The sequence below is a fragment of the Pinus tabuliformis genome, chromosome Q, assembly GCF_031772625.1.
Source record: "Pinus tabuliformis cultivar Carrire ecotype Pingquan chromosome Q, CPIR1, whole genome shotgun sequence".
Classification (NCBI taxonomy): Eukaryota; Viridiplantae; Streptophyta; class Pinopsida; order Pinales; family Pinaceae; genus Pinus; species Pinus tabuliformis.
The window spans coordinates 1,138,619,775-1,138,632,149 of NC_142296.1; the positions used below are offsets into that span (position 1 = coordinate 1,138,619,775).

The 12,375-nt window shown below is 35.3% G+C and overlaps 1 pseudogene across 1 annotated transcript; it reads right to left on the reverse strand.

Moving 5' to 3' along the window:
• Window positions 1-290: 290 nt before the first annotated feature.
• LOC149223572 (peroxygenase-like) lies at window positions 291-10,463 on the reverse strand (annotated as a pseudogene). The gene is made up of 5 exons (XR_016248979.1): window positions 10,295-10,463; window positions 9,882-10,031; window positions 895-980; window positions 562-782; window positions 291-457 (listed from the first exon to the last, which is right to left on the reverse strand). The product of XR_016248979.1 is annotated as a peroxygenase-like (transcript).
• Window positions 10,464-12,375: the final 1,912 nt, after the last annotated feature.

The following is a 12,375-nucleotide window of genomic DNA, read 5'->3' on the forward strand; positions in this document are numbered from 1 at the left end:
GTCCCCGTTTGACTAATCTACTTCGTAGATGCATTCCAAGGCTTGGCTTCTTATGGCTTCGTATGATATTCAATTCGCTGGGTATCTTTAAGTCGATTGCATTTTCCAAATATTCAAGAATGTTATGGATATAGGTCCCTAAAATTCCTGAATATTTTGAGAATTTGCAATCCACTCAAGCTAACCGCAATCTGCTATACCGGTCAAAGTGCCTTTATTTAGTTGTCCCTATTTATTTTAGTACTAGAATTTTAACGTCTTTTGCGCCTTTATTTTCTTGCCCCTCCATATTACTTTAGTGCTAAATGCTTAGCACCTTTTGCGAGACGAATTCTGCTTTGCCAATTCTTCAAACAAACTGCCGTCAAACAATCTTCTTATTGATTCTTTCTCCAAAAGGCCATGCTTGTTCTTGGCGATAGCGTACAAGGTGACCCATTCCATCTCTGCTACGGCCCTGGGTCAGCACAGAAACTCAATTGTGATAACCATATTATTTCAGCTTTCGTGGGTCTGTACGCAGGAAAAATAAATGAAATAAAAATGAAGACTAGGGCTTACCATCCAAGAAAGTCATTTGCATTCCTATTGGCGTTCATCATGCTCTGGATCTCCCAGAATGTGAGTTTGTCTTGATGTTTTATAGCGTATTTGCTGAAGATGGCATCAAACTTGGTAGGATCGAACCTCCCTTCAGTGTCGTAGCTCTCTGTGTCGCTACCATGCTTTGCTCTGTGGATGTTCTCAATGTATAAAGGAAATTTCAGTGATGGTATCCATCCCTGAACCAAATGTCAATATTGGCTTAGAAAAACAAAATAGATGACGAAATGTCATACGTCAAATATACATGCGAGCTTCTTAAGTTAAAATTACTTTCACCAATACACTTACCGGAAGAGTATAGTAGCTCAACGATACGTTGATAACCACTGCTGCGAGAAGCGAAAGGGGGACATTAAACCCTAGGGTACGAAAGCCTGCAAATCCAATAGGGTTAAGCTATTTTAACATTCCAGTTCTCATTTCCACGGTTAGATTAAATGGGAGAGAAAGAAAGCAAGAATTTATGAGTGTTTACAAGTGATCATAATTAGATAGAAGTAGGTTTGCAGAGAAGCTGACGAGAGACAAAACTAGGTTACTGACGATACATGGGATTGGAACGGGATTTGTCTACAATGTTGGAATCACTATGCTTGTTACACCAAAATTCTCAGGCACATGGGATTGGAATGGGATTTGTCTATAAGGTTGGAATCACTATTGTTATTGCACCAAAATTCTCAGAGACATTAGTACATTGATTATTATTGAATTGAGACTTATGTGATCCATATCAATTGTTTGAGCAATCTTCGGCGAAAATCACATAGAAAATTTTTTGTGGACGCGTTTCGAACCAGCCAGTGTGATTCATCGTCAGAACAAGTTGAATGAGCAGATCTCACTAACCACATTAAATAGATAGGGCAGAGAATCCTATGACTTAACGGTTAACAACCAACATTGACTCGATAACGGCTAGATTGACTCACATAAAGGGTCAATTAAGATTAATATATATAAATTTCATTTTATTATTTTAATTAATTTTAAAAAGAAAATTTTATTGGTTATTAATATTAAAATTGAAATGTAAGGGACAATGTTAAAATTAATATATAAATGATGTAAATATACTAATGAATATAAATTAAAAGTTTATGTAAAATAAATTAATTTCGACAATATTAGTTAGTAATAAATAAAAAATGGAGTAATAGTTAATTATATTATAGTATTATAATATTAAAATTAAAATAGTATATTAGCTTTGAATTATAAAATAGATTAATTTTAAATTTACTTTATGTAAATTAAAAATAAAATTAATGGACAAAGAGTTTAGTTAAAAATATTAATTAGTAATAAATAGAAATGGTTAATAATAAAAAATATATATTTTTATAAATATTCGCCCACGAAATATTATAATATTAAAAATTAAAATAGAATATTAGTTTTAAATTTTAACATAGAATAATTAAAAAATAAAATAAAAATGGTAATAGTTTAAATTAATTAATTGATATTAGTAAATTTATAAATAAATCAAGTGTAAATAAATAGTCACCAAAAAAATAATAACAATAATAATAAAGAAATCACAAACCTAGCAATAAAAAAGGAGGAAAAGAAAGAAGACGACTAGGAGGAGAGGTGTAAGGCCTCCGGGTGATCGAGCGACGGACACCGGGCACGGGCACACGACGGACGCACGACAAGCGAATGACAAACGAACCTGCAGTGGAAGTGCGACGTTAAAAAGCGACGTTATGAGGAGACACCTAGAAAACGACTAAGTATTAAAGCAAGAGTTTATACATGCGATGGAAGGAGCTTGCATTTGAAAGCAAGCCGACTTGAAATAAGAAGACATGTGGGCGTGTGCATAATGGTGGGGTCGGCCATGGGGCTGCACACCCCCCTTAAAGCATACGTTTGATGTGGATATAAGTATGTGAGCTTGGAGCTCATTTGGAACACAACGAACTCTTTCTCATCTACGCATAAGGGGTAAAAACATGCGCAAGAGTGAAAGAGGATACACATATCTCATGTGTAGTTCATCTATAGTGCAGAGTTGGAGTTTTTATGCCAGTTGAGGTGTGAAGGTTCGGGTTATGCGTGCAGGACTTGGTAGGAAGGTTGAGTGGCTCGGGTGAGCACTTCTTCTTGTGCAAGGGTGCACACGGTTGTAAAGCAGGTTGCTATATTGTAAATTTGGTTAAGTGTAGACTTGGTTTGGCAAGGCACACTTGTACATTGTAAAATCTGATATTCTTAATATATTGTTGGGCAGACTGTTCGGGAGTTGCCCCTCCCTTTATACTTGTTTGCAATTGTTGATGTTCTTGGTTAATTGCATATGGATAATGAATGAGTATGGGCTTCATTAAGTATAAAGGATAAATGCTTTTACTTAGTTGCGAAACACAAACTAAGTATGTTAATGTGAAGTAGGCGTAGTCCACGAATGTTAGTATTGTTAAAAAGAAAGCGTTTGGTGGTGCCGCACCTCGCTACAAGTGGTTGGAAGACTACCGCAGGTGTAGGGGCGTGACAGTTGGTATCAGAGCTCGGTCAAAGCTGGTAAGCAAAGGTTGCTCGTGGCAGTGATAAGGGTACTTGCAGGTGAAGGAAACCGTTTCACACGAAGTGGAACAAGGGTTGGTTCAGGTTGCAGGATACTCGGTGGAATTATTGAATGGTCGAGACTAGATCGCAAAGGAAGAAGAAGCTGGTCGAAATGGCAGCTGGGTCTCAGGCTGGGTCTAGTCATGATGAGAAGGATACTACTATTGGGTTCATTGAAAAGGTGGTGGAAAAGATAGAGAGTATGGAGATTTCTTTGAAAGAAGAACTCGATGAACTCCGAACACAGAACGATGAGCTCAAGACACAGTATAAGTACACTGATCTTAGGTGTGCAAAACTTGAACTAAGGGTCAAAGAGGTTGAGGAATCAAGGGATCAAGGTCTTGCAGAGATCGTGAACTTGAAGAAGACTCTTGAAGATACAAAGAATGAGCTTGCGGTTGTGAAGAAGGCCGTGGGGCATAACTCAGGTGGAGGAGTGCCTCATATGAAGGTCAAAGAACCGGAGTCTTATGATGGTACAAGGAAGGAAAAAACTCTTGGCAACTTCTTGTGGGACATGGAGCAGTACTTGGAGCGGTTGAACTTGGTTGATGGTGAAACACAAGTCAAGGTGGCTACTCAATTCCTAACAAAGGATGCTAAGATGTGGTGGCGAAGGAGGGTGGATCAGATTGTCAATGGCAGTGTTGATGACATCACTTCGTGGAGTGACTTGAAGAAGGCTTTGCAGACCCACTTTAGTCCTCAAGACGATACATGGGAAGCAAGGACAAAGATCAAATACATAAAGCAAACCGGAAGCCTACAAGAATATCAGCGAGAGTATTCAAGTGCAGCTTTGGAACTCCCTGACATGGCGGAGAAAGACAAGGTGTTCAACTTCATTATGGGATTGAAGCCTTGGGCACGCAATGAGGTAAGGAGGCAGAAGATTAGAACACTTGAAGAAGCTTTTGCTGTGGTTGATAGGTTGGTGGATCACTTTGATGAGACTTCTGATGACAAGAAGAAGAAGTCTGAAAAGCCAAAAGAGAAGAAGGATGATGGTGCTTCGAAAGCAGATGATGGTTCGAAGACAAAGAAGCCTTTGAAGTGTTGGATATGTGCAGGACCACACATGGTGAAGAATTGTCCCTCTAAACCGAAGGTGGCTGCTGTGGCACAATCCGAGGAAAAGAATGATGATGCTTCTGTGGGGATGATGCAGATACTTGGTGCTTCTGCTACTACAGAAGTAGTCTCTAAGAGAGACCCAGAAAGAAACAAGTTAGAGTATGTTCGAATGAAGGTTGGAGGTACTAGTGTACTCACTATGGTGGATAGTGGGGCTTCTCACAACCTCATGGGGGAAGATACTGCAAGAAGAATTGGGCTGAAGTTTGTACCAGCAAAGGCACAAATGAAGACAGTGAATTCTCCTCCTATGGACATTCTTGGTATAGTTGAGAAGGTGGACACTACACTTGGTGAATGGATCGGAAAAATGGACTTCACTATAGTGCGGATTGATGACTACGAAGCTTTATTGGGGATGGAGTTTATCAAACAATTCGATGCTATGATTGTACCACATTTGAAGAAGCTCTACATTTATGATGGAAGGGAAGATGTACCCATTGGTGTGCCTACCATTGGTGCAATGAGACCTGATTATAAAGTAGGAGCAATGCAAATGGAAGATAAGGAGAAGGTGAACAAGCGGTTGTCCACTGTTGAGGCAAAGCTTGTGGAGCAGTCATTGGTCATTAGATCACTCTCAGATAGCATCTTGGATTTGACAAGAAGGCTAGAGTTGGTGGAGGATGATGATGATGAGGTATATGTGAGACCGGAAGTCCAGAAGGAAGATCGGGTTGCTTATCTACAAAGGATGGAGATTGAGGATCCTGATAGCTGGATCGAGTTTATTAGTGAGGGAGAGCCTTCAGGCTCTACTCCCTCTACATCTTCTTAGATGAGTAAGAAGATGGGCTCATTGTTAGCTGCTCATGGCAGTGAGCCCTCAAGCATATGGAGCAGGTATGATTGATGATGACATGTTGCAGATGAGATGGATGGAGTTCCATGGACCTGAGCATGGATTGTGGAAATAGATTCTTGATGAGTCAAGGATGTGGCAGATGTTTGAGGAACAACTGATGATGACATGAGGATGTTCACTCTCATGGATTGGGCGTGATGGTTGGATTAGCTACCCAACTAGTTCAGACATGGGGTCGCGAAGTGTACAGAGATGTGTTGGCATTATGCTGGAGTATCATGACAGAGGTTCACATGATGACATATGGATCGAGATGACATACCTTGGTATGGTGAGCTTGGTGGCAGTTGGTCATTAAGCCGGGACATAGTGGAGAAGAGTCTCTACATATGTTGCAAGGATGTTTGCCTTGCGAAGAGGAGTTTACATCACAGTTGAGTGATGATCTTGGTGGATGGCTATCGGGATGATATGTTGTCGAGGACGACAACGATTTCAGGTGGAGGAGAATGTAAGGCCTCTGGGTGATCGAGCGACGGACACCGGGGACGGGCACATGACGCACGCACGACGGGCACACGACAAACGAACCTGCGGTGGAAGTGCGACGTTAAAAAAGCGATGTTATGAGGAGACACTTAGAAAACGACTAAGTGTTAAAGCAAGAGTTTATACATGCGATGGAAGGAGCTTGCATTTGAAAGCAAGCTGACTTGAAATAAGAAGACATGTGGGCGTGTGCATAATGGTGGGGTCGGCCATGGGGCTACACACCCCCCTTAAAACATACGTTTGATGTGGATATAAGTATGTGAGCTTGGAGCTCATCTGGAACACAACTCTCTATCTCTCATCTACGCATAAGGGGTAAAAACCTGCGCAAGAGTGAAAGAGGATACGCATATCTCATGCGTAGTTCATCTGTAGTGCAGAGTTAGAGTTTTTATGCTGGTTGAGGTGTGAAGGTTCGGGTTATGCGTGCAGGACTTGGTAGGAAGGTTGAGTGGCTCGGGTGAGCACTTCTTCTTATGCAAGGGTGCAAACGGTTGTAAAGCAGGTTGCTATATTGTAAATTTGGTTAAGTGTAGACTTGGTTTGGCAAGGCACACTTGTACATTGTAAAATCTGATATTCTTAATATATTGTTGGGCAGACTGTTCGGGAGTTGCCCCTCCCTTTATACTTTTTTGCAATTGTTGATGTTCTTGGTTAATTGCATATGGATAATGAAAGAGTATGGGCTTCATTAAGTATAAAGGATAAATGATTTTACTTGGTTGCGAAACACAAACTAAGTATGTTAATGTGAAGTAGGCGTAGTCCACGAATGTTAGTATTATTAAAAAGAAAGCGTTCGGTGGTGTCGCACCTCGCTACAAGCGATTGGAAGACTACCGCAGGTGTAGGGGCATGACAAGAGGGCTGGGACCCAACAACTGCTGATCTTCCAGCCATCTTCTCTATTAAGATTATTCAGCCTTACATTGATTATCTTAGATTATAGTAAACTAATCTTTTAGAAGTTATTAAGTACATGTTATTTAATATCTAACAATTTCTATGTTTAAAAATCTCGAGGTGTATTTCACACTCTGGATCTTTGGCAATTTCCATGTTTAAAAATCTCGAGGTGTATTTCAAACTCCGGATCTTTGGCTCTCATACCACTAATTGGAATCACTATTATTTTACACCAAAACTGACATGTGTTACCATAAAACTAAAAAACGCCAGTAAACAGATGTATCACGTGAACTAACAGGTCCTGAGAAGCTGCAGATATTGGAAAACACATGAGAACACTAAATTATTCAATACCCAACACACCAAAATAGATATGTTTCTGATCTTTATTTTGTGATTTGAAATAAAGAACAATCTGTTACTTGGTGTCTCACACCCGGTAGCAGCTAGAAGTAATAGTTCCAATTCAGAAAATGTTGATGAACAATTCAAACAGATCTATATCTTTCATTATTATATAATATAAGTGTACAATACTGTATATTTTTTTATTGCACCAAATAACATATTATTATTATTGTATCATATAAGTATACAGTGTATTCTTTATGCATAGTAATTTGAGTGTTAAAATTTATAAAAATCTATATATTTTATTTTGGAATTGAATTTGTTAATTCAAAAAAAATATATGATGATGATGATGGTTAACATCCACTGAGACCAAACAATGATCTATCGGACCTAAATAAACAAATTATTTATTTTGATTTAAGATTTTATTCCTATGCTCAAAAAGCTTGGAGAGAAGCCTCCCGAGCTCACTATAATTTTGACATTGTAAAAGGCTAGGAAGGTCAGTATTGTAACAAAGATTGTGAAACTGAAATCTAATGTGGTTGTCCACAGGGAACTCTAAGAGGAAGTGGTTTTCATCCTTGATGCTCCTATTCTCACATATATGGCAGATCCTTTCCATGCATGGCGTTTTAGGAACTGCCCAACGACCTGTTTCACTATGGAGCTCATTAGAATTCGTTCTAATCTTTGCTATATTAATTTTCTTCTTTGAGCTAGTTAAAATAGAGAGATACTTTTGATCTTCTAGGGTGGGGTTGATGACCTTCTTATAATAACTTAATTTTCTTTTAGCCACTAAATCTTTCTCACACCACAATTTTTCTTTGAACTTAGAAGTGACAATATCTTTGATGTTACTTATGTTTTGCAATGCATCATTCTCGTTGATCTCCCAATATTTTAACCAGACCCTTGTGTCTTTATGCCACCCTCCATTGAGCCTTAGGTGGTTTTGGCTGGAATTTAAAGCTAGCTTAGGAAGTCTATGATCGTCTAAGTTATTGAGTTTGTGCTTGTACAATAGAAACCTAAGCATAGCTAGGCTTTCAATAGGGGAAAGACCTACTTCTATAAGGAGAATAGGATAGGGTGTATTACTTTTAATTTTCAGGTTATAAGTTATAAAACGTTTTTGGATTTGCTCAATCTTTCTCCATGATTCTCTGGAGACGCTGCAACCCAAAACCTCACAACCATATAAAATAATAGGAGTGACTAAAGTTTCAAAGAGGAACTTCTTTTTATCCCACATTACGAGGTTTGTTGTTTTACAATTATTTTCAAGACGAAAATAAGCTTTCCACCCCCCATTAATCATTTTCTCAATGCTATGGTTCCAGTTGAGCTTGTGATGGATATTAATTCCTAGGTACTTGTAAGAATACACTTCCTCCAAGTTATTATTGTCATACATAAAATTAGCGTAAGTGTTATTCTTGGATTTGATAATCATAACTTTTGTTTTGTCAATGTTAATAGTCATACCCATGGTAGAGCAGAAATCCTTAAGAAGCTTGAGTTGCTTATCAAGATTAGATGGGCACCTTGCCATTTGATAATCATAACTTTTGTTTTGTCAATGTTAATAGTCATACCCATGGTAGCGCAGAAATCCTTAAGAAGCTTGAGTTGCTTATCAAGATTAGATGGGCACCTTGCCAAAAGAACAATATTTTATAATCATAACTTTTGTTTTGTCAATGTTAATAGTCATACCCATGGTAGCGGAGAAATCCTTAAGAAGCTTGAGTTGCTTATCAAGATTAGATGGGCACCTTGCCAAAAGAACAATATCGTCAGCATAGAGAAGAAGGATAACGACTATCCCAGCTAAGATCCTGCCATCACATCCTGCTTATCGATGTAAATGCCAAATAAATTAAAATGTTATATATATATATATACAGACAAAGATATAAATTTTGTAGTTGGAAGATATAAAATTACATAATTACAATCTATATATTAATTATTTCTTTTCTTTTCTTTTTTATTTCAATTTATTAATTTTAATTTTAATTATGTCATTTCATTTTTATGTTTTTAATTAAAAAACAATTAAAATGCTTTTATTATATATATATATATATATATATATTATTATATATTATTATATTAGAAAGATATAGAATTACATACATTATAATCTATATATTCAATTTTTTTATTTTTATTCCAATTGATTAACTTTTACTTTTAATTATGTCGCTTTATTTTTATGTTTTTATTTTTATTTTTATTTTTTCCAATTTAATTGTATAATATAAATCTAATTATTTTAATTAATAAAAATTTTAATAATAAAATTTTAACATATTATTAAAAATAAAAAACTATGTATCCACTATTTTATATTAATAAATAAGAAAAATATAATTAAAACATAATTCATATAAAATTAGTTTCAATAACAATGCTAATAATATTAAAAAATAATAATAATAAATTTAGTATATAAACATGTATTTTTTTTAAATAAATTTAGTATATAAACATTCTAGAATATAAGTATGAATGGGCTTCGAGTATGTCTTATAATTATTTTTTTCTGGCTAAGATTTAGTTTTCTTCAAATTTAAGGAAACACTTTAATGGTCCAAGACACAGAGGTATCTAGCAAGAGCTAAAACCTGCTCCTTATAGACTACCAATGAAGTAATTTCAGGTGCCCTGATTTCCTTCAATAATAATGATGAGTAAGCTGTACAACAGACAATAATGACTATGGTTACTATAAAATTTTTAATTAAAAAGGAAAAAATATACACAAAGAAATTTAAAATATATAGAGGGGCAGATATGAAAGTATAAAATAATTCCTTCGCAAATTCAGTAGCAAAACTTATGGTCTCATATTTCAATGGATTAAAACTCGTAGTTGTGTTGGTAAAAAATGGCAAAATTTGAACAAATCAAATGAAAAATGTGTGACCTCTGTAAGTATCCCAGGGATAAATAATTCCGTCCTTGTCGATATCGAAAAACACCACATGTTGCTGGAGAACGCTCATGTCGTTGTTGTTGTGATCCGTGGACCCATTTATATGCTCCGGATCCACCGCTTCCAGAGCTCTGGCTAAATCTAGATGAGGAGCCCATTGAAAAACTAATACAAGTTATTCACTTTTAACAGTGACACTAAGCATATATCCGTTTTAACTATGGATTTTTGGATTTAACAATAAATTAAAACACTCAAAGTGCAAACCTGAGATAGGATGTGAAGAAGGATCTATTCACGAATTAAAACACTCAAACATGTGATAGGATGTCAAGATGGACCCGTTAATAAATTTGGGATTGTGGATTTATGCAAGATTCTAATGGAATAAATATGGTGCATACATGGGCTTGGCATTTGCTCTTGCAGGTCGGTGTTCAATCTGCGCTGTGCAGTGATCGGCGCCCGTGCAGCAACTGTTTGCAAAGAGTCTTCTGAAGGGTTCTCCATATTTCACTTCGTTGAGAGGCACACAATGTTGAGAATATCTAGAAGCCTGCTTTAAATGAACGGAATAAAACAATGCAATAGAGCGAAATATATAGAAACTAGATTTACCCAAAGACTTTATATAAGCAGCGCAAAATGGCTCTGGAAAACTAATTCCTGCACAATGAATTACGTGCAATGAAGCTACACGCAATCAAGAAACAAATGCATGCACTACCATCAAACTTAACGAAAACGCATCTTTCTCGCCAGTCTCACCTAAGAATATTTCAAAGCTATAATAATATATAGAGATTGGGTAAGTTTTCTTGGAAATTTTATGTCAATATAAGCAAGTATCGCTGCGGAAAGCATTCATACAGAGTTTGGGAAAATACGTTATCTCTGCAAGGAAAAAAAAAAATTGGATGAAGTATTTCAATTTTCTCTAAAAGCACTGCACACGCAGGTGTGAAAAGAGATTTAGATTAAATATTCAAAAAGAAATAAATGAGTATAACTATGTGGTTAATTTTTATTATCTATTTAAGGGAGTGGTCTATGGAAGCAGAGGGTTTATGAAGGTGGAGGAATTGCTGGAACGGTTAAAAGTGGTTGGAATCTTGGTAAAATAATTTCAAAAAATCTTGTAAAGGCATTATTTGAATCATGTTTTTGATGGTGGAAATAGATTCAACACTATCAAAAACTTCTCAAGCACCTAAAATCTTGAATTTTGACAACTATAACTTGAATTTACAAAAATCCCTGCTAGATTTTATCAAAATATGGTCAGAATTTCCGTAACTTTCAAAAAAAAATCAGTCTCTTTAAATTAAAGCTCTATTTAACTTCTTATAATAAATTCAAATTTTAAAAACTATACTTTAAAATATATATATATATATATATAATTGATACATATCTCTATAATTACCAGATTAATCATAACAATATTAAGTGGGGATTTTTCCATCGTTAGCCACTTGGAACACATAGATGCTCTGCCTCGATATGTTAATGTAACAATTAGTGATCAGACCTTTAGCTATAGAATTTTGGACGGCCATGGATATAACTGTAGGAGTTTCTTCGAGTTCTATACTTTGCTCAATAAAGTGGGTTAATAGGGTTTTAAAAACTTAACTTTAAAGTACTCTGAGATGTGTTTAGTTTATAGATGTCGACAACCGGTTTTACCAAAACGTTGTATGGACCATAACTAATGGGCTTTGCTTTTCATGGGTTCTTTGATCACTTGTCTTCCACGTTAGATATTTTATAAGGATAATTTATGTATTGAGTAATGATGCATAAGAGTACGCTCATCGACATGATAAGCAAAATTCAACACCACTGCCCTAAAAATCGTCAAAGGTTTTCATTTTCATTGTATCTTAGCTATAAAATGACATAAGATTTCTTGTTTTATGTACTAACTTACAAACTTTACCAAGCATATGGTGGTAGCTTGGAATGTATAGTGGCTAATAAGTGATGTGTAAGTAACATATTTGATATCAATTTTTTTATATCCATGAAAGTATATTTGTAAATTATTTTTAATTGTAATTATAACCCAATGTATATAATTAGCTATGTAAATATTTCTTATATATTTAAGAGAGATATTTTTATTTGTAACCATATAAAATTTTTAAATTTTAATGTTTGTGACATATATGTTTCAATGTTAATGTCAATGCCTCATTAAATTCTTGCATATTTGTAACAATATAAAATTTTTAAATTTTAATGTTTGTCACATATATGTTTCAATGTTAATGTCAATGCCTCATTAAATTCTTACATATGAGGATTGAAATATGTTAATAGAAATTAAGAATCAAGTAAAAACTACATTTTTATGTTTTTTTTCCAAACTGTTATAATAGGTTGATTAAAAATAAATTTATATGTTACATCATTTTTGTTTTGGAAAAAAATAATGTAGATAAATATATTAATTTTTTGTTAATCCTAAAATTTATTCATA